Genomic DNA, 20595 nt, shown 5'->3' on the forward strand with positions numbered 1-20595 from the left:
TACATCTTAGGTTGATGCAAAAAGGAATACCCTTTGCTATCCTAAGGAATAGCTAGAAGACATAAATCATATTTAAAACTGCATCACACATTTTTAGTCTAGGCCACCAACACCTGCCACTTTTTCTATTAAAAGAGGCAAAAGAACCTAACTAAGCTGACCATAAACCATTGGTGGGGGTGAGAGGGAGGGACTATTAAACGGAGCTGAGAGGGAGGGGGTGTTAAACTGGCCTACATCTGTGATTTCCATCATGGACAGTGTCACTCAACACTTACAGGGAAAAGAAACCAGAGATGTAACCAGGCCACCATGAAGTTTGAAGAACTCCAGAATGCAGAAGGCTGGCCAAGAAAAGTCTTCTCTGTCCTTACACCCTGTTCTTACTCTCGCCATCAAAGTACAAATCTGCACCCAAAAGCATCCACATAGAAGAGACTGGTGAAAGAGGTGGGGCTAATAGGAAACAATGCAAATAAATACAAAGCACACTTGATGGTGGAGGTAGCACTTCACACGTATTCTTCTCAGGAGAGGGGAAAATGACAAGCCTAACCCTCCCTCAAGCACTTATTTTCAGTGTCCTTTGCACTCACCTATGTTCATAAAAATCCTGTGCATATTGTTTGGCTGGCAAATGCTAGCCTGGAAAAGAATTAGCTCTCACCTTTCTTATAGCAGCCTAAAGTCCTTTCTGCTGCCCTATGCTTAATAAAACACAGGAGAATTAGAGTCATCATTCTTAGCATCCTGAGATGCTAAGACATCTTAACATCCTGATACTGATGTCAAGTGCCCCCTACTTCGTGGTTATAAATTCACTACTCTATTACCTTTTTTTTTGCTAGTTTGTTGTCCGGACTCCATTGTGACATTGTGTTCGTTCAAATGAGCCCTGCTAGGAGATTTTGATCAGAGAAGTAAGCATATTCTTCATTATATTTCCAGACTGCAAAGAGTAAGTAAGAGGTTGATGCACAGCACAACTGACTCTTGTCGAAGCTTAAAGCAAGCTGCCAAATGAAGGCTACAGAGAAGTGGAAGACTAGTTTTGGCTAACCCAACTCTACTCTTGCCCCATTCTGCTGCAGTGTGTGTCATTCTTGATTGTGGTCTATGCCTGCTCTTTCTACTGGCAGCTGATGCCTCTCACCACCAAGTGACAAAGGAGATTATTTCTGAAAAGTGTATCGCAAAGATTAATTAACTCTGATTTGCAGATGTCAGTGCATTACCCGAGATCTTCTCCTGCATTATTTAAGCAATAAGGATGGTGGGGGTTTATGCTGGCTTTGAGAAACTGGATTTATTCTTTTTTTTAATTACCTGCTAATCATGAGAAGTTTCAATCCAGCCAGAAGGCTTTGTTCAAGCATTACCTGTTGCGTGTGAGGCTGTGCATGTAGGCGTGACAGTTTGCACCAACAGAACCCAGGTCCACAAGGAGCCACTTCAGAAGATCACAGCTCTGAAATGCAAAGCCTCAGCCAAGGCCACTTCTGCAAATTCTGTAACCCTCAATTTCAGAACTGGCAGAAAATGTTCTTCCCCCTTTATAGGCAGCAACTGTTTTTACACATTGTACCACTTAACATCTTCTAAAAAAGACTCGACTAGACTGTCTTTGAATTTTGTAACTCTACTGCCTTAGAATTACATAATACATGCTGATATTGGGTAACACTGTAATCCGGCATGCCCAAATTTTTTAAGTAATCAGAAATATATAGGTAATCTTATGAAACTTTTCAGATATATGCCAACATAGCGAGGAAATGATCTAGCTTTCTGGGAAGTCTGCTTTTTATGGCAGTCTTTCAGACTCCTTTTGCCACTCTTAGTGACTTACTCTATTCCTAACACTGCTACTTTTTTCTTTCTTTCCTCTACCCCCAATTCCAGTTGCTGAAATCAAAAAGTTATGCCATAAACAATGCAGGCATTCCCTTTTCCTAACTCCCTTCAAGGCAGAACGTAAAGACCTTGCACCCCAAAACATGCTGAAACACTCAGATTTAACAGGTGAAACTTCTCCCAGAGGAACATTTTCATGGTGAAGAGTCTCCATTTTAACCTAGTGGGACTGCTGCAAAGAAATCTTTTATGGCAGGATTTTCCTGGGGCTTCCTTTCCTCAGGGCAGGAAAGAGCCCATTCAATTAAAAAAAAAAAAAAAAAAGATACAAAATCCAAATACTTTCCCAAAGCAGCTCATAGAGCATGGATACCCTGAGCTCTGTTACCTCATGATTCAGGTTTATCCCCCACTGGACCAAAGATGAAGTCTCCTTCAAATGCACAGGAATTTCTCCTGTAAGCTGAGGTGTCTTCTGCAGCATCAAACGCTGAATACACAGGAGCATTATCAGAAGAACAACAATCAAGAAATCAGTGTCTTGGGAAACACAGGGACAAGAATGACCTCCCAGCTTACATTACTGACTGTGTACAATATAAGCATTCTCAAATCACTGGGAGCTATCCAAAATTGCTTTGCTAAAAGAAAGTTTCATCAACCCTTACACACTTTCCCCCCATATTTAAAAACTTCGTCAATTGTAGTAGCTCATGAATTTTGTTGGAAGTAAAGCCAGGGGCTTTCTCTTTTAAGGCACTTTACCTAAGGCATGGTAGCCTTAGGGCATCATCAGACACTATACCTCCAAGAGGGAAGACTCCAGGGGTTGAGTAGCTCTAACCCAACACCAACAGCACAAAAAGGGTCAAATCCTAGCACTGCTGTTCCCTTTGGGTGAAAAGCACAGAGCATGCTCCTGTTTCCCAGTCGAGGTGATTGTTTGCCACCCTCAAGGACGGTCTCCCCCTGCCTGTAACATGGCACAATCTGACAGGAAAACACACACTCTGTCCTCACAAAAGGCAGCACCCCAGTGCAGGAATTGTAACCAGCTCCCTTTGCAGAGCCATCTTCTGTTCTGCTGAGGTGACTGAGGAGAGCAATTTGATCTGGAAAGTGTTCTACTTACTTTGAAGGCAAGGGAGAGGATTTTTTTAAATGATTATGATTTTCTTTCTTCAGTCATGATTTACAAGTCATTAAAAATTACCGTGATTTGAAGCAGGAATTTTTCCAATGTCTTTGATTTCCTGCCTCAAAAGCCTGCTCTGTTCCTTCAGGCTTACACGTAGCCTCAGAGGGCCTTCTGTTTCCAGTAGGGTTCACATTGGCTGAGCACATGAAAAGCAGCCTTGATGGTGGGTGGCTTTATGCTGTGAAGTGTGACACCAGCCTCCACCTTTCCCTGGCACCCACACCTGCTCCATAAAATTCACATCATGCTCCTAAAAATGAGTTCAGAAAAACCTTTGATACAAGTTCATCAAGGTCTTACTCAGCCAGAGGAATACATATCATTTACTCACAAGAGGCCAGTCTGCTGAGCACAATGGGCTGCAGCTTTGCACCAGCGGGTTTCAGCTGAGAACCAAACAGGTGTAACAAACTGGGCACAGTGTGCCCACCACATCAAACACAGACAGCTCCTGAATAATCAACAGGGCATGGGAACCTTATAAATCACTCTTTTTGTGCCTTACTGAATGCCAGAGACACCTATTCAAAACATGTTGGTGCATTTTGGCCAAAAAGAAATACAAAACGAAATAAAAAAACCCTAAAAGTCAATACAAAACAAATCCAAAACACACACACACACAAAAAAACCCAACAAAAACCAACCAACCAACCAACCAAAAACACCAAAAAATCCCCCCAAAACGACAAAAAAAGAAGAGACAGATTCTGGACTGATCCTCCTTCTTCCAACAAAGTCAGTAGTTTTGTTGTGTGTATCAAAGCTCTCACAGATCGGCTTCCTTTCCCCCACATCAGTTGATCAAAATATCACTAAGAGAGAGCAGGTTGGTTTGCATCAGAAGGGGAAAGAAGACATGCCAAAATGAAAAGAGAGAGAGAAAGAAAATGTTAAACATTCCTAGAAGTCATTTCACCAAGCTAATACCAATTTACAATGAATACTGAAGCAGGATGACAGGAGTCTGACCCATAAGTTCTATGAACACAAAATAAGCCAATTACATAGGTATTTAAAGACACCTGAAGTGCCAGCTGAAACTGATGCCAGTAGTAGTTTGAAAAAGGATACATTTTTTTCAGAATCCAGTATAAGATGGCAGATTTCTGTAGGTTTTCCAGAGAAGATGATTCAATGCCCTGTGAACAATAAATTAGGAATCATAACCATGACTGACCTCTTAGATTTGCAATATAGATTGCCTCTGGACTTGTAACTTGTTTCCCTTCCTAAAAGATGGTCTCCTTGTTCGATTAGCAGATGTTGGTCACTGCATGGTCACATCTAGTGTGCAATTAAGAATTATTTCTAACTGTTTATATCTAAAAACACTCAAATTAAAACAAGCAAATGTTAGTCTTGGAGATCTTAGCTTTCAAGCTTCCACTGTTTCTTTAATAAATTAACTGTGATTTCTTAGGAGCTGAGGAAAAGGGGCAACGGACCCCTACCACCCCATTTATTAAATGATTGTTGAGTATTTTTACCATTTTTCTGCCTTTTTTTTTTCATGTGCTGTACCTCTGTCCCGTGCCTTTGCCCACTTAATTTAAACACCTTTCCACCAATTCTGGTCTTTCCCAGCAGCTTCCAAATTCAGATTTCAAGGGGATCACAGAATTTTGTCCTCCTATTCTCTTTTGCCTCCTCTTTCTCTCCTGCACTAGCAGTGCCCCAGGTCTTCAGCCTGGACTTCTTCTAAATGAGTGAACCTATTTCTAAAACCGAGCCCAAGGCATCTCCTCAGCAGGGAATGTGGCTTCCCCTGTCACAGAGGACACTTGGCCAAAAAGCAGATCTGGTGAAAGTCACCATCATTGCTCAACTCGACCAAAGACAGAATGCAGAATTTGGGGCAGCCTTTGCAGTAACTGGTGCCATTTATTAGCCCTGCCTGTAATTACACGAGTCAATAAGAAACGAGCTGGTTGTGCCCAGGCAGTTTTCCACTGACGTAAGGGAACACACACAGCTGCCTGAAAGGAGCCCGTTCTCTCTGATGGACATTCAGTAATGGATTTGCTGCACCTAAAGCAAAGTTTTATTTCAACACTTGTTTTTAAAAAGCAGCACCCAGTTGTCCACACCCCAGTGATCTGGGTAATTGAGTTCATGACATATGACAATGTTTACTAAGAAAGTGGCAGATGGCAATTATTGGGTTTTTTTCTTTCTTTTTTTTTTTTATTTTATTTAAAAAAAGAGCACATATGTATATCATGATTATGCTCAGGGTATTCCTGTTGAAAACAACTTTTATTTAGTAAAGGATATTAAAGCTTGTTTAAAAAACATGTCCTCCATGACAAGAGTGGCAGATGGAGTTAACAAGCTCACCTGCTACTTTACTTAAAAACACTGTGCAATAAGAGGTTGTGTGTTTTAAAAAATCCATTCCCAACATAATTTGTAATCCTTTCCTGGTGAGAGGACATAAACACTCTGAGGAAGGTGGCATGGCTCTGAGGAGAGGGCATTTCTCCAACGCAGAAGGGCTAGGATTGGAAAAAGTAAACACTGGTTCTTTATAAAAACTGCTGCTAAATCTCAAAGAGAGAGAGAAATAAGGGCAGCCACACCGGGCAGCTTTTGCTCATTTCCATCAAAATAGCAGATAGAGAGGAGGCAGGTCACAGTTGCAAGGTGCCCGTGAAGGACGGATGTTTTGAGGCTGCACTTGGGCATTCAGAAGGACAGACTCCCAAAAGGGAAGTAATTGTCTTAGTAAATCCATAGTAAAACTGCACTGAGCTGAAATTGCACAACTTGCCCTATACTTGCCGTGGTTCTGCAGGTTAGTTACAGTGCCCTGCCTGAGGGATTGTATTTTCTTAGCAGGTGAAACTAAAAATGCTAAAGCCACCTTTCTAGCGGCCAAGATGTGTTCAAGATCTTCTGAACCGTGTTTTGCCACGTACATGTGACACATTGTGTAAATCACATGAACCTTGGGTCTGCAAAGCCCTCTTGTTCCCTCATGATGCAGATGGCTCTGTTCTTTGCCAGTCACTGGTTCGTCTCTTTCTTCCTTCAGCCTCACTGGACAGAAGTGTTTAAACCCTTTCCAGTTGTTTCCCCTTCTCCCAAACCAGATTCCCTTACCCAGTCTCACAGCAGCTGGGGAACATAGGCAGACTCCCCAGTGATGTCTGAAGCAAGTACAGCACACTCTTCTTGGTCACTACCAAGGGTTTCAGCAGCTGTTGTCAGTGACTTCTTTTCCACAGATGTGCAAGAATGGTGCAGGTTTGGAAAAATTATTTGTACTCCAGAGGCAGATGGTTTAATAATACTGGTCAGAAAAAAATTATATAGAAAAAAACAGTGGAAAAACACATCTTAATTAATAACTACTTGAGTAAGACTTGAAGAAGAAACTGCTGGAAGCTGATTAGCACGACCCTTTAAGCAACAAGATGTTAATAGAATATGTTTTCTACCTTGAGTATTTAAAATTAAATCACTATTCCAGGCTGGGCTATATCTTGCAACACAGGATCAGCATTTCCTGCCTTGAAATCAGTGAAAGTAATTCAGAAAGCAGGAAGCAGAGAAGATGGCAACGAGAAGATCAGACTTTTATTTTCCTTTAAATGATGCAGATGTAATGAGTTATGACATTGTGTTGATGAAAACATCCCAGTCTGACCCCACACCTGAGTATGGGCAGACAACAAGGGTATTTCCTTTCTATTATGAGGCTGGTGTTTATTGCCAGTGCTGGTTTACAGCAGAACACAGCTGTCTCAAAACATTTTGCTCAGCTAAATCTCAAGGACCTTAGCCTTTAGAGTCCGTGTGTTCTGTGTGCAGAAAGGACCCAAATGTTGCATGTGAGTTAATAAAAGCTTTTAAGAAAGTTCAGTAAGCTTTGTTCCTTTCTAACTGACTTACTAGAGTTAGATATACCTCACGATCCTTGGAGCAAGAGCCGTGGCCTGCAGTGAGTATTTAACCACCACCCAGGCAGAGTCAGTCTTCCATGGGTGTCTCTATCCTCATAATTACACATGTAATTACTCTGAACCAGGAAGAGTTGTAACAAAGAGAGCACTGCTTCAGGACATGCTCTAGTTAGCTGCTTATGATGTTCTCTGGGGAAGTGAAAGACACAGATTCAAAAGTCCTTGAACGGGAAAGAAATACGAATGTTTTAATCTCCCCTTTCAGAAATGGGCAGCTAAAGAGCTGCCACCACTATTTCATGCAGACCTCTGTGACAATTGCTAGAGGTCTAGATTGAGGCTTTCATGTCCCCTAGGGCAACATGGAGGTTTTGGGGACCTGTTTTTAGACAGAAGCATCTCAAACTGTCATTAGGTACCTGACTCCTTTTGGAAAAAAGCCCTTTGCCTACCACCTTAGTCACACCTGTTTCACCCAGGTAAGACAGATACCACTAAAGCAGGGCCTGAATAAAACCCAAAATATGTTAATTTCCTTGATTTGACTTTTAGAAAACAAAAATTGAGAGAACATGCACTGCTTTCATTTCTTTTTTGAAACAGCTCTGCATTCAGCAGCATTCTGTGCTCCATTCAGCAAACTTCTATTTTCCAATTTTGCAGACTAAAAATTGCTTGAATTGCCAAAAAAAGCTTTTTATTCCAATGGATGACTCTGAGACAAAGGCTGTGCTGTGCCCACCTGGGTTTCTAGTGAGCAGCAAGTGGATGCCAAGTACATGACAGAAGCAGTGATTTGCTGGCAGAAGCATAAACACAGCAGGAGAGACTGGGCTACTCCTGATATTAAAAAAAAAAAAAAGTACAAGCACTTTTGATACTACGCTTAAGGAAAAAAGTGACAGTGGGAGTTGACAGGGAGCAGACTGTCTGCCCAAGCACTTCAGTGGCATTGAAGGATAAGAAAACCAGAAGCTGGAAAAGCACCCAGCCTGTATCTGACGTGGCTAATGACAACTATTCACCGTATTTCATAGCTGGGCATCTGGGTTCTCGCTCTTTGCCACCATCTGGGAACTCCTCTGTGAAGCTTTGGAGGCTTGTCCCAGCTGCCAGGACAACATGAGGATATGAGGCTGACAGGACCACAGTATCTTTCTCCAGGAACCGTGAATGAACGTTCTAGCTCTGCTGCAGCACTCCCTGCCCATGCCTGGGGCAGTAAGCATGCAGTTACTCACCTGCTCTTATTTGGAGACCAAAGGCCACTGTCTTGAGAGCTTGACCCACCCCTGGCAGGTGTTACTTTGATGTTTGCTGTTGGAAGAGACTCAGGGAAAGAAGACAGGAGTGGAAAAGGTGCTCAAGAACTTGAAAATAATTTGCAAAAAAACCCCAAACTTGCTCCATCTAATTTCAGCTATTTGTCAATTTACGTAAATGGAAACAATAACATTGAAATTATTTACCAAAGAGTACAGTGCACTCTTTTGCCATTACAAAAATAAATATTTTAGACATCGCTGTATAAAAATAGCCCATGACATCAGCTCTGTTTTGCCTCAGCTCCAGAAAAAGCTGTGGACTACAAGGGATGTGTGTGGAGTTGGAGGTATTTTTAGGTTGCCTATTGGGAATAAAATTGGTACTAAATCTGTCTCATTCATTCAGGGAACCAAATTCACTACAGGGGAAGGGGAGAAAGCAGAAGCAGCTAATTTCTCTCACAACACCATGCTTTAGACACTTCTTCTACATTACCAAACAGGGAGAGAGGAGCAGCAGCTCCCTCTGGAAGAGCTAATTCATGTTTTCTCTCAGCTGACCTTTGAAAGAGCCCAGAAAGACTAAACAAGGCTGGAAGAATCCAGATTCTGAGGCTAAACAGCAGAAAACTTTCCAAAGACCCCCAAGAGCCACATGGTGCCAGCAGCCCCACTGAGACAGCAGTGTTAGCTGCAAATATCCTGTGCCAGTTTTGTATCTCCTCCTCCTCACCTTCTCCTCTCCCACAGAACCAAACTGCGTGTGACCTTTTGGGGGCTATTTTCTGTCACATTCCTGAGCCTTAAGAGATTCAGATTTTCAAGTTTTTATCTACAGCTGCGGTAATGAGGAACATGGACAACAAATTCTGAAGCCATGAAATAACCAGACTGAATAAAACTCGCAGCTACATTTTCTTTTAAAAAAAAAAAGTCCTGAGTCATTACATTACATGATTTGGGATGTAATTGATAGCACACAGCACAAGCCTGTTTCATTAGTGAGCAAACAACAACAGTAATAAAAAACCATCTTGTTAAAGCACTAATCTCCCATTAAGGGACAGCTGCGGGGTTTCATGGAAGATGTCACTCTGGGTACCAGTTGAAATCACAGTGTGTTCACGTGCAAGGTTTGAAATCAATTTATGAGAAAGCATGAGCAGGTTGAAACTGCATTTCTGTTCCCTGAGGAGGCTTCAAAATAATGAGGCGTATTCTGAAAATTCGGTGTTTTTTTCAGATTATGGATTAGAGATATTCTTAAAATAGGAGCTATAGGAGAAAGGAAAGTTACTAAGGAAAAGAGCTGCCGCAAGTTTGCGGTTTATTTTGTCGAGGAAGAAACCATAAACAAAATGCTCTCAGTATGTTTTTATTACAGTTACCTTTTGCATGTAGTGCTTAGCTTATGAGTTTACGTGCCAGATAGCCTGTCTGCACTGAGAGTACTTGTGCGTGCACAGCAGATAACAGCTCCTCTTTGTCCTGCCCTGTTATCAAGCCAGAAGTCCCACTGCTGCCTGCTCAGCCAGCCCTGACTCACACACCTGACAGAGCCCAGGCGTGGGGAGGTGGAGCTGTCGCCCCACCACTCCAAACTGTGGGTTGTGCTCGGGGCTGAGTTTTGCTGCTGTTCACCATATCTTAATTGTGTAAGGCTTCATGGTGCGTGACTCAGTCCTACGGATGGATAAATGGTGTCAAGTGCAGCAAACAGCCTCAGAACAGCCTGTTTAGTAAACCAGTCAGCAAATACCTACAAATAAGGGAAGAGCTTAAAGAAGTCTGGAATTCCCTGGGAATGAATCACAAACACTAAAACCTGCCCAAGTTTAGCACGTTTCGTTTTCCAAGCTGAAGGAGCATACCAACGTGAAACACTCAAAGTTTGCAAAGGCAGCTCACCCCCGTCTCTTTCACAGAGAGACCCCAAAACGCTTTGCCAAATAGGTCAATATCATTACACTCCCTTTTTAGGCAGGGTGACAGAGGCTGGCCTGAGGAGGGGCAGCCTGCAAGCAAGAAGTGTGGCCAAGGGCAGAACAAAAGTCTCCTTTGTCACCCACCAGTGACCTTCTAGTCTAAAATTCCAGATATTCTCTTTTGTTGGGGTGGGAAGGGATGTTTCAACTTCAGATTTGTGCTTTGAATTAATCATGCTTTGAATTTATTCAATCTAATTACTCAAAGTTTAATTTTTTCCCCTTATCAAATATATACTAAAAAAACCCAACAACTTTGTAAGATAATATGTTTAAACCAAAACCAGTCCCACTGTAATCAGTCCTTAGGTCCATGATGCAGGGAGCCAACACGTGATATTTAAATGGCCCCATCCTCCCTGTTGCAGAATTCTTAAAAAAATTCATTTGATCCTACTTCATATGACACTACAGCATTGAACACAGGGGCTTTGCAGAAGCCAGAGGAGACACTGGAGGAGTCCATCTGTTCACATTCCCCAGTGAAAGGCTGGTTTGTGAGCTTACGGGGTAATGGAAGCATAAAAACATACAGCAGAGCTATGGGGGAGAAAGCAGGAGATGTGACAGGGCAAAGGATCACAACCTTGGCTTCAGAGAATATCCTATACCCTCCCCCATAGTTAACCCCTCTTCTCCCACCCAGACCTCTTCTCTGGGGCAGATTCCTCCAAGACCGCTGTCACTGAGGAAAACAGAGAAAAATGCTATCAGGTAAAATGCTTGAGAGGTGAAGGATGGGTCTATTGTACTTGTCTTCCTCAGCTGCTGAAAGCAGGAACACAGAAAACTCCGTGTGATCTGCCAGCAAAATGTTTAAACGTGACAGCCTTTTTTCACGGAGTCCTTTTTACAGAAGCCATTGGTGGTGATGGTGAGGGATTGCCATCCACAAGCAAGGCCTCTGTTTCTCCACGTTCCTTTGAAATAAACCTTTCCCAGGAGCTTCCCTGCTGCTCCCATAGGTGTTACCTCATGTGATACCCAAAGTTTTCTAATTCAGTTTACTGTTTCCATTTCTTCCAGATGTCCAGATTCTTACCTCATTAGACAAATTTCCCATCAAGCACTGATAATGCAATGGAAAAATCTCATTCTGCTGCCTTAAGGAGAGCTTCTGACTTGCCATCAGCCTTATGAATAGCTTTACTCTGAGCTCCCTGGGAAGCAGCATCACCTACATCTAGTCCAGCATTAGCTACCTTATGTGATTCCTTCTGTTACAAAAAAGAAGAGGAATATTTCTTTACAAACAAAAATTGAAGTCCTTTTGGATGGAGTCTCTGAAAAAAAGCCATCAGAAAGATAATTGCTTCTTGAAACCATGCTCATGGGAACAGCACCACAGCTTGCTTACAGGGTGAAAACCTGTTTTTCTACAACATCAAGCCCATCTTGCTCTCAAGCAAGGGAGAGGAGGAAGGGTCTTGTTTACTCTGAATGTTTTGTGCACCTACTAGCCAAAAACTGCCTGAAAAATAACTAGTGAAATCCTTCCTTCAATCAGCTTCGAAGAGGTTAGGGATATCTGTGCAGTATAGAAATGAGTGGTCTTTTACACACAGTTTAATACACAAAGTAGGGGAGACACAGATTTATACAGTGAAAGTCACATTTATACTCTTAGAAAGGCTGGTTGTTCTGCCCGGGAAAGTTGTCAGCATTAGAAAAAAGACAACACTTCCTCCTTTAAATTACAATGAACAACTGTGGGTTTTTATACTCCTGGCCATTATCGGTTGTCTCAGCTGTATTTATCTAAACTCTGTTTATGATCAGAGATATATAACATATATCGTAGCACACCAATAAAACTCCATGTAAGAGTCACACCTTAGACAATTCAGAGTTCAAGGACTTCCAATTCATCTGTTGCTTTTATTGATAGTTGTGATAAAGTAGGCCAGTCAGAACTTCAACCCTCCACTAGGAATGGAAAAACACCAGCCTGGCAATCCATATAGTAATCATCAGCTTTTGGGGTAAGACCATACAAAACAGGGGCAAAACAGTCCAGGGAAGGGCTGCTGCTGCTTTTCTCTAATGCTTTCACTCTGCACTCCAAAAGTTGTAAAAAAGAATCTCTAAGCTTACAAACTCCCTTGCCCTGTGCCTGGCTCCCTTCCAGCTGAGGAAGCACATGAATACAGCAGCTGGAGACATGAGAAGGCTCCGGACAAAGAAAAGAGGTTAACTAGGGAATGTTTAAACTCCTTTTTTACAGCTTGAAGCAAGCCGTTGCTAAGGGCCTGAAACCAGGCACTGCGGAACTTTTAAGGGCTTCTTTTGTATCATTCTCAGCCCAGAGTGTTGATCCTCTGTCTTTGTCATAGAATACAGGAAGGAGAGGATCTTGCTGCTAGACTGACAAGGAAGCTTACCACTCCACTAATTTCCAAAGGTTCTGCTGTGATTCTTTCTTTAGGCCAACCCAGGGCAATGGGGTTCTCAACAACACCTGCAGACGGAACACAAAGCTGCCTCCCTGCTGGGCTGCTTGGCATTGCTGCTCCCTGCACTAGTTACCTACAACTTCATGGGGAGATTTGCGGTGCTTCCAGCCTCTGGAAACCACCTCCTCCTTCAGTGCCTAGCAAAGAGTTTTCTTTGAAAATTGTGGTCATCATCATTACCTGGCAGTTTAAGAAAAGGTGCACTAAATGTTTCCCTGGAAAGTCAGGAAGTTCCTTATAGTGCTCTGATAAATATCTGAAAACCATTAAAAACTGTGTTCTGCAACTACCCAGGGCAGGGAAGTAGCATTTTCCTGTCCTCCAGGGCTTAGAAGTACAGGCATGCCCAGCCCAATGACACACTAAGCAAATGGAATATCTGGCCCCTGTTGGAGGGTTTAAAGATACATGTGTTTCTCACAGGGCTCCCCTCTCCTCTGCACAAGCTGAGGGCTGTTTTGGAGGAGATAAACACGCAACACTGCTTTGAGGTGTTGCTGAAATCCCCCCACCCCCCCGAGCCACTCAGAAAACTGTTTTGAAAATCTAGAGCCAAGCTACAGGAGGTCAGTGTTTGGTGCAGCACACCAGGACATACCTAGGACCTTGGCCTGCTGCATTTCTCTGTCATACTGTAAAGAAAATGGGATCCTTCTGCTTTTCCAAGCCCCACACCTCCTGCAGCCTCAGTTGCTCTCCATGACTACTCACCCAGGAGAGCAGCAGGGCAGGGCAGGTTCAGCTGCTCTCCCCCAGGCTGTGGGGAGGGGGAGCAATGCAGGTACTTAGACCTATGTCACAGCTTCTGACCACAGAAGTCCTCCAAATCCCCAGCTAACAGCAACAACAACAAAATAATCCCTGAGCACAGTAAAGTTCATTTAAAAGGATAATAGCTAAGATATTGTCAAGCTGCTATGAAATCCAAAGTGTAAAGCAGCAGCTCCCCATGAGCAAAACAAATGGATTGGCTCTTAGGGATTTGTCCCATGTGCAGTCGGAAGAACGGATATTATGTTATGAACATATTGGATCTAAAAAATAGTAACTTTAAGTATTATCAGAAATATCTTTTCTTCATCTCCCTCTGCAAGGGCTGATAAGAAACACCATGGTAACCTTTGCTACCACTGCTTTTGTACATATCTTTTAGCAAGGACAATGACAAACTGGATTTTGACTTCCTCCTCCTCTTTTGTTTAGATTCAACTTAACAGTGCTACAGTTTCATGTAATGAAGTCCACGAACTCATTCTCTCACTGAATTTGTAGATTGTCTGTAAAAAATGGCTGAAAAGAACAGTAGGTCTGAGTGTGTTCCTTATTCAGAATGATTTCCCTAAAAATTTCTAACAGGAATCCTCAGGCTGTATATCCTTTGTAATGACATTGATGTGAAAAGTTGTTATTCAAAGTACAAGGCAAAGTACTGGTTAAGTCTGAATGGCCTGACGGATCACGTGGAATCATTTCTGATAAAAACATTTATACATCTCAGCTGCATGTTGCAAAGGAAAGCCCCATTAAAAATAGAAGGTCATATCAGCTATATAAAAATTACAAGCATGAAAAAGAATAAAACAGAGAACAGAATAACACAGGTCTATGAAATACATTTGAATCTGCAGTTCCTCTAACCCCTTCCATTCCAGGGAGAAAAAAATGCACTCATTGTGTCAATAAATCTGTACATTTGAAGGCATTTTATTGCACACCTAAATGCAAGTCTGTGCTAATAGGACATCATTTGGCTTACAAAGCTGAGGACTTAAAAGCTAAGAAATGGCAATAGAAGGACTGCCTTTGCAATCTAAGGTATTTCCTCTCACGTATGCAGGCATGCACACACCTCAGTATGAGACTGCTTGCAGCTACAGCTCTCCAAGGCTTATCAGGGATGGAGAATCTCTCACATGTTGTCTCTGTCCTTCAAAATACAAGACCAGCAGCGGGAACCAGACTTTGCTATCTGCTGGGGATGGGATGGAGTACATCCTAGCTGAGGTAAATCTTACGGGTAGAAGCAACATTTTTCATTAGCCCAATTAGGATAGTTAGGAAAAGGAGAAAACCTTCTAGGCAGCCAAGTGCTTTTACAGGTCAGGAACGGAATCAGCAAATTCCTAATAAAGTTGCAGGCATTTGCTCTGGAAAAAAATTCTAACCAAAAAACCCCGTCTCCAATCCCAGGATCTGAGCTGGATGGCCTCCTAAGCAGATAATGCAAATCCCTGTAGATGGGTGCTTGCCTGTCACAAGGGTTGAGACCTGCTTTCCCCCTGAGCTATGTTCCATATCCTGGAGGGACCCTTCCTCCCTGGCAATCACTGACTGTGGCTGCAGAGGTAGAGCAAAACCAGGCTCCCCAGCTGCTCTGGGTGGGAGCACAGTTATGGCACGACCACAGGAGGATGGGGGCAGCACAGGGCAGGAACTAATCCCTCTGCACCCACGAAAAGTCAGGGCAGCTCCACAATGCAGCACCACCACTGCATTCCCAAAACAAGAAACCCCACAAGGTAGATTATATCCACACATGTTTGGGTCTCCCGTTCCCACCTAAATCACCTGCAGCTGGCCTCAGGCATCACTGTGCTCCATCTGCCCATCAGCATTTTGGCCCTTGTTCTCACAGATCTGTCTTCCAAGGAAAGTATGTTTCCTCATGATGTTGGCTGAAAGGTCTAAGGATTGCAGGAGCTATACTATGGAATAAAAACAACAGATAAATGGAAGGGATAAGTGGGAACATTAAGAAAGCTGTAGACCAGATACACCAAGATTCCAAGGTGGGTCTGTTAGTCATTTGGGATGCATTCCTCATTTAGGAAAGCTGGTACCAAGAGCTGCAGATTGTAGGTGAATCATCATTACTGGAGAGTAAGGGGAGGGGTGGGCAGTGGCTGGCCTGGCTGACTTGCTGATGTTTTTCTGAAGTTGGAATATGCACATAGCAATTATTTTCTCCTTATCTGTTCCTCAGAACTTCTTGTAAGTATGCATGCTTGCAAGTCACCCCAGGTTAGCTTTGGCAGAATAACAACAGATCATTCCACATGCACAGGTTTGGCTTTTCTGAATTCCCTTGAAGGTTGAAAGCTATTAAGTGGACATGTTTTCCTCCGTGTGATTCTCCTGGTATGGCTTTGTGGTGGCCTGATGTCACACCTAACCACAAAAGACCATGATCTAATATACCATAACTGTTAAAAAAATATAGTGTCCAACACATTGGTTTCCAAACCTCACAGGGAAAATATTTATGCCATAAAACTTCTCAGTTTTTCAAAGAGAAGGGCCCTGAAAGATGACATTTAAAATACCACATGGTATACTTGGGGAATAGGAACATTAAATGGGTGGATTTGCTTTTAAAATTATTATTATTATTATTATTATTATTATTATTATTATTATTATTATTATTTTACAAAAATATTTGGTGCTTCTATAGAATATAGAAAATATTCTAGAGACATGAAAGAATGTTCCTTTTAAGGTTCCAGGTCTCTTTTATACCACACTGGCAGTTCAGCAGTTTGGCATTGCTGGAACAGTATAAAGCAGCCTCTGAGTGAGAATCTGGTTCAGGCAGCAGGGAATTGCTATTTAACAAGTCAATCATTTTCAGGCTGGAGTTGAAGAAAATACTTATAGGAAAGAATACACAATTCATCTGTGGCAAAATGCTGTTGGTGAGGGTAAGGCAGCAGAAGACATTTTCAGGACATTGTGAACAGGCAGGAGACTGTGAAGGAACAAAAGTATATTAAAAAAAAGACGAATCCTTCAAGACAGACTTCAGCATTGCCACTTATCACTGTTTCGTTTCCAGCAACTGAGATTCTGTGCCCTTTTACAAACATGCCATTTGTGTTTAGAGCTAAATGGGTTTATCTTGAAATGCAGCCCTTTTCCTGAGGGCTTGTGGCCTCTACAGTTTTCTTTCCGCCTTTTTTTTTCCACTTTGCCCAGCTATGGCTTCATTCCCATATTTGACTAAGGTGGAAGCTGGCAGCCCCCAAGAGGCAGGGGAAGGGCTGGAATTTCCCAGGCCATATGCAGGACTCCAGCCTTCTCCCAGGCATGGGGCACAACCTCTGAGCAGGAAAGGTGCTTACAGCTGCTTTCTGTTCTCCAAGACAAGTTTTATAACGTCACTGCCTATGTTAATTCATTCTCTGCAGAGCAAGAAATACAATCACTGCTACCACAGGCAATCTTCAATGCGTGCATTTCCATTCCACCTCCTCACGTGCGGCAAGGAAAGGGTGTTGTTTGTTTCTCTCCTCACTGACATCTCACAGGCTTTGCCAGCGTGGTGGTCCTGCACCTCAGTGATCCCAAATCCAGAGGTGAAGGCATGGGGGCATCAGGGGTTCCTGGTTGCAGCTCAGACTTGGCCAGATCTTCCTGAGGTGCAGGCATTCCAAGTGATCCCTTACCCTGGTCTGATCCCAGGCTCCAACCTGGGCTGATGCAAACACAGGTTTGGACCAGAGCTCCATGTTTTGGGACAGCTCCAGTGCACTGGGCTCTGCCTCAGATCTGGCAGGCGGAAGCTTGGGCTGCAAAACCTGGGAAATCAGTCTAAAAATATGTGTTTCAGTAAAAGTTTGTTTTTCAGCTGTTTTTCTGCCTTACGTGCTAGAAATGTGGGCAAGTGGTTTTTGGTACTAAGAGCTGCCTTTTCATTAGAAAAGAATGTCCCCACCAACCACATCCCCATGTAAGGAAAAAGCAGCAACTTACTGGTAAAGCTGTTAAGTGGGAAGGCAGAATTACATTCTCTGTTTAACCTTACTGTCCTTTAAGTGAGGCTTCGGTGGTTTCGGCAGCTCCTGACTGGGAGTGACGTGCGCACGGAGGTCAGCACGAAACCCACTGGCTCAGCTGAGGGCTGCTGAAAGCAGGAGCCTTGCCAGGCTGCCAGGCAGAGCCTCTACTCCCTGCTGCATCCAGGTTGTCGAGGTCTGTGTGTTTACCTAAACCAGAGAAAGCGTGGGATGAAATACTGCTTCATTAAGGCTGCAGCTGGGGTCGTGCCTTCCAATTAATTGAAAAGCCCAGAATAACTAACATTTTGTATTTATTATTTTTGGACTGTCCCCCTGACAAAATGAATACGTGGAGAGCATGATGGAAAAAGCTGAAAAGTTTCTCTTACCTTGTACAGAAAGCGCATTACATGCAGCTCGATCTGTCAGCTGAGGGAACACATAAGCTGTTACCAAAACTCAAAGGCTCACAGGAGCACAAGGCAGTCACTTCTGGGTATTTGGATTAAAAAAGAATTGATTATTATCCATATATATATCCTGAAAATAAGAAAAGGGTGGAATAGTTTTTATTCTGATTCTGTAGACAAAATTCTGGTTTTACAGTGGAACAATCTCAAATTCCAGTATCTGGGGAAACAATAAGCAACAGGAAAAGTTTGGGAGATACAAAGTGTGGACACAGGATGGCATTTTGGAGAATGGATTCATGTCCTGTTAAAAACAAAACCAAATGCTGAACTCTTTAACCCAACCACAGTATCCTGCTGATTCAAGAAGCTCCTCCATTCAAAGAATGTAAACTCTGCTATGACAGAAGCTGAGAGCTCTCTTTTATGGAGAGCAGGAAACTTTTCTAAAGGCCAGTTTACGACCTGGTTGGAGAGCTGGAAATAATTAAGTGTTCTTGTCAAAGGTCAAAGTCATAGGGTTAAATTCCTAGGAACTCAAAACAACCCTCAGTGACTGTGCCAAGACTGATAATTTGGCCCTTTTCTGCCCACAATGGGTAGGCAGTGAACAGCCTGGGACATGACTGAGCCATGCCTCAGTTATCTGCTCTTTCCAATTCCTAGTCTGACATTTTTAGACTCATCACACGCTCGTGGTCTAAAAAAGCAAAGCTGAGGTTAAAAAAATAAAATTGGGAAATAGGAATTGCAGCCAAATGACCTATTTATAGCCACGCCAAATATGAACTAAATGACAAATGAAGATCCCAATTCATATTCTACTTCTGATGTAACCCTGCTCGATTTGATGGGGCATTATTAGACTCTGCAGGAAGCATCTGGCCCTTGGGGAGCTGTCACACTCTGCTATGTGCACAAAAACTGCAGAACTGTCTGTATCTGTAGGGATCTCGCTGCTTAAATCTGAAGCTGTGCGTGGTGTTATTACTGAGCAGGGCTCAAAAATGTAATGAGCTGGAAGAGAGAATTCACTCGTTGGGTGCTTTTTACCAGATGACGACATCAGAGAAGCAACAGACTGTTTCTCCTTGTGACACTTAGCTGAAACACAGTGCAACAATGAGTTGCCAACACCCCTAAAGGAGGTTATAAGCTCATCTTAGTGAGACTCTGTCAAATGCACTCAGCAGCCCAAAGGCAGAGGCAAGAGGAGAGCAGAGGTGGAGAGAACCAAAACCTCCTCCACAAACTGTGTGACAGGAGAGAAAAGCACTGCCCTCGGAGTTGCTTTTCCCAGTGCTTCTCATTCCAAGTTTTTTGCCCTGGCGCCTCCAAAAACTATTTGACTCTTGCTTTGAGCATCTTTATAAGGCAAGAAAATGGCCCCAGAAACCCTCTGAAAGTGTTTCTCAGCTCTAATTGTCAAATTGTCAGTTACAAGCCAAGCAGATTTTCCTTCTACACCAGGAGAGAAGAATTGTAGTTTTGCCTCAGGCTTTAAGCTCAAAATCATCTCCTTTCAGCCTTGTGCAAGGAATCAGGTGATTCTCTGTCCAAATCCCTTGCTTCAGTCAAGGCTACCCAACTGGTATCAAATTTCTCCTTTAAAATTCGAGGTCTCAGATTGGATCTGAAATGTTCACAAAACTTGGTGGACATCTTGCTTCACAATGGGATAAACTGAGGTCAAATTATAAATATTTATGCAATTTTGGGACAGATCAGGTCCTGGCACAGTGGGATGAGTCAGTCTCTACTGAAGATGGCCATTTTGCCTTTGTCTCTTCTCAAGCTGTGGTTCTGCCAGTCCTCAAGCAGTCCTGCTGCATCAATTTATCCTTATTCATCCCCTGCTTCCTCCCTGTTCAAATTTCTAAACCTGGAGAGCAACTGAGACCATCCGGTGACCTCCTGCACTGACTGTTCTGTCTTTTGTGAAGCTAAATTGATTTTCCTTGCAGGGGAACATCCAGGATCTACCCTTTGACCTTCAGCCTGAGGTTGTGTATTAGGAGCAAGAGAGAATGCAAAAATGGCATTTGATTGTTAGCACTGGCAAGAAACATGAGCCATCCTCTACTAGGAAACAGTCTGTTTGTGTCCAGTGCCTGGAAATATGGGAATTGCCAGGCTTGCTTAGGAACAAGGGTCAATATCCTGTCCCTGATGCTAGCCAGCACCAGATGCTTGAAAGGCCTGAGAAGCCTGCAGCTGGGCAGATATGGGATAATTCCATTCTTATCTTCCTGCTGTGGGGAACAGTACAGCAAGCGTGGACACAAACACAGACACAGACATATACACACACACTGGAAACCACAGGCCTCAGAGAGCTCTTTTCCTGGGAATACTGCAGAATTCTGTGTCAAATATTTTTAATGCCCATCACTACGGTGTGCAACAGACCCCAGGGGCCTGGCTCTGTTAATGAAGGGAGTGAATAAGGCACAGGATGATGAAGGTTCAAGAACTGTATTTAGCTCTTGGGTCTCTATAATCAGTGTGCAGCTGATAAGTCAGCTGAAAATGGCCACTAAAAACAACCCTGTTCACCAGCCCAGGAGCTAAAAGTCATCATTTTGCAAAAGAACAATGTTTTTGAAAGAAATTGCCAACCCTTCACCCATATTCTGTATGTGGGCATATTTTATAACCCAAGTAAATTCTTGATTATTTTAGGCAAGTAGTCAATGGTCTTCAAGTCTCCAAGGTATGTTCAGCTTTCGGTAGTGCTCCTCCTA

The 20595-nt window shown here is 43.0% G+C and overlaps 1 long non-coding RNA gene across 2 annotated transcripts; it reads right to left on the minus strand.

The window, feature by feature from the left end:
• Nucleotides 1–2153: 2153 nt before the first annotated feature.
• On the minus strand, nucleotides 2154–15894 carry LOC120409824. 2 transcript variants are annotated; one of them, XR_005601641.1, is made up of 4 exons: nucleotides 8202–15894; nucleotides 6158–6347; nucleotides 4127–4194; nucleotides 2154–3302 (listed from the first exon to the last, which is right to left on the minus strand). It is a non-coding gene; the product is annotated as an uncharacterized LOC120409824 (long non-coding RNA). The 2 variants fall into 2 exon arrangements; XR_005601640.1 differs by lacking the exon at nucleotides 2154–3302 and having other exon boundaries at nucleotides 3716–4194.
• Nucleotides 15895–20595: the final 4701 nt, after the last annotated feature.

Source organism: Corvus cornix, chromosome 2, assembly GCF_000738735.6.
Source record: "Corvus cornix cornix isolate S_Up_H32 chromosome 2, ASM73873v5, whole genome shotgun sequence".
Lineage (NCBI taxonomy): Eukaryota > Metazoa > Chordata > Aves > Passeriformes > Corvidae > Corvus > Corvus cornix.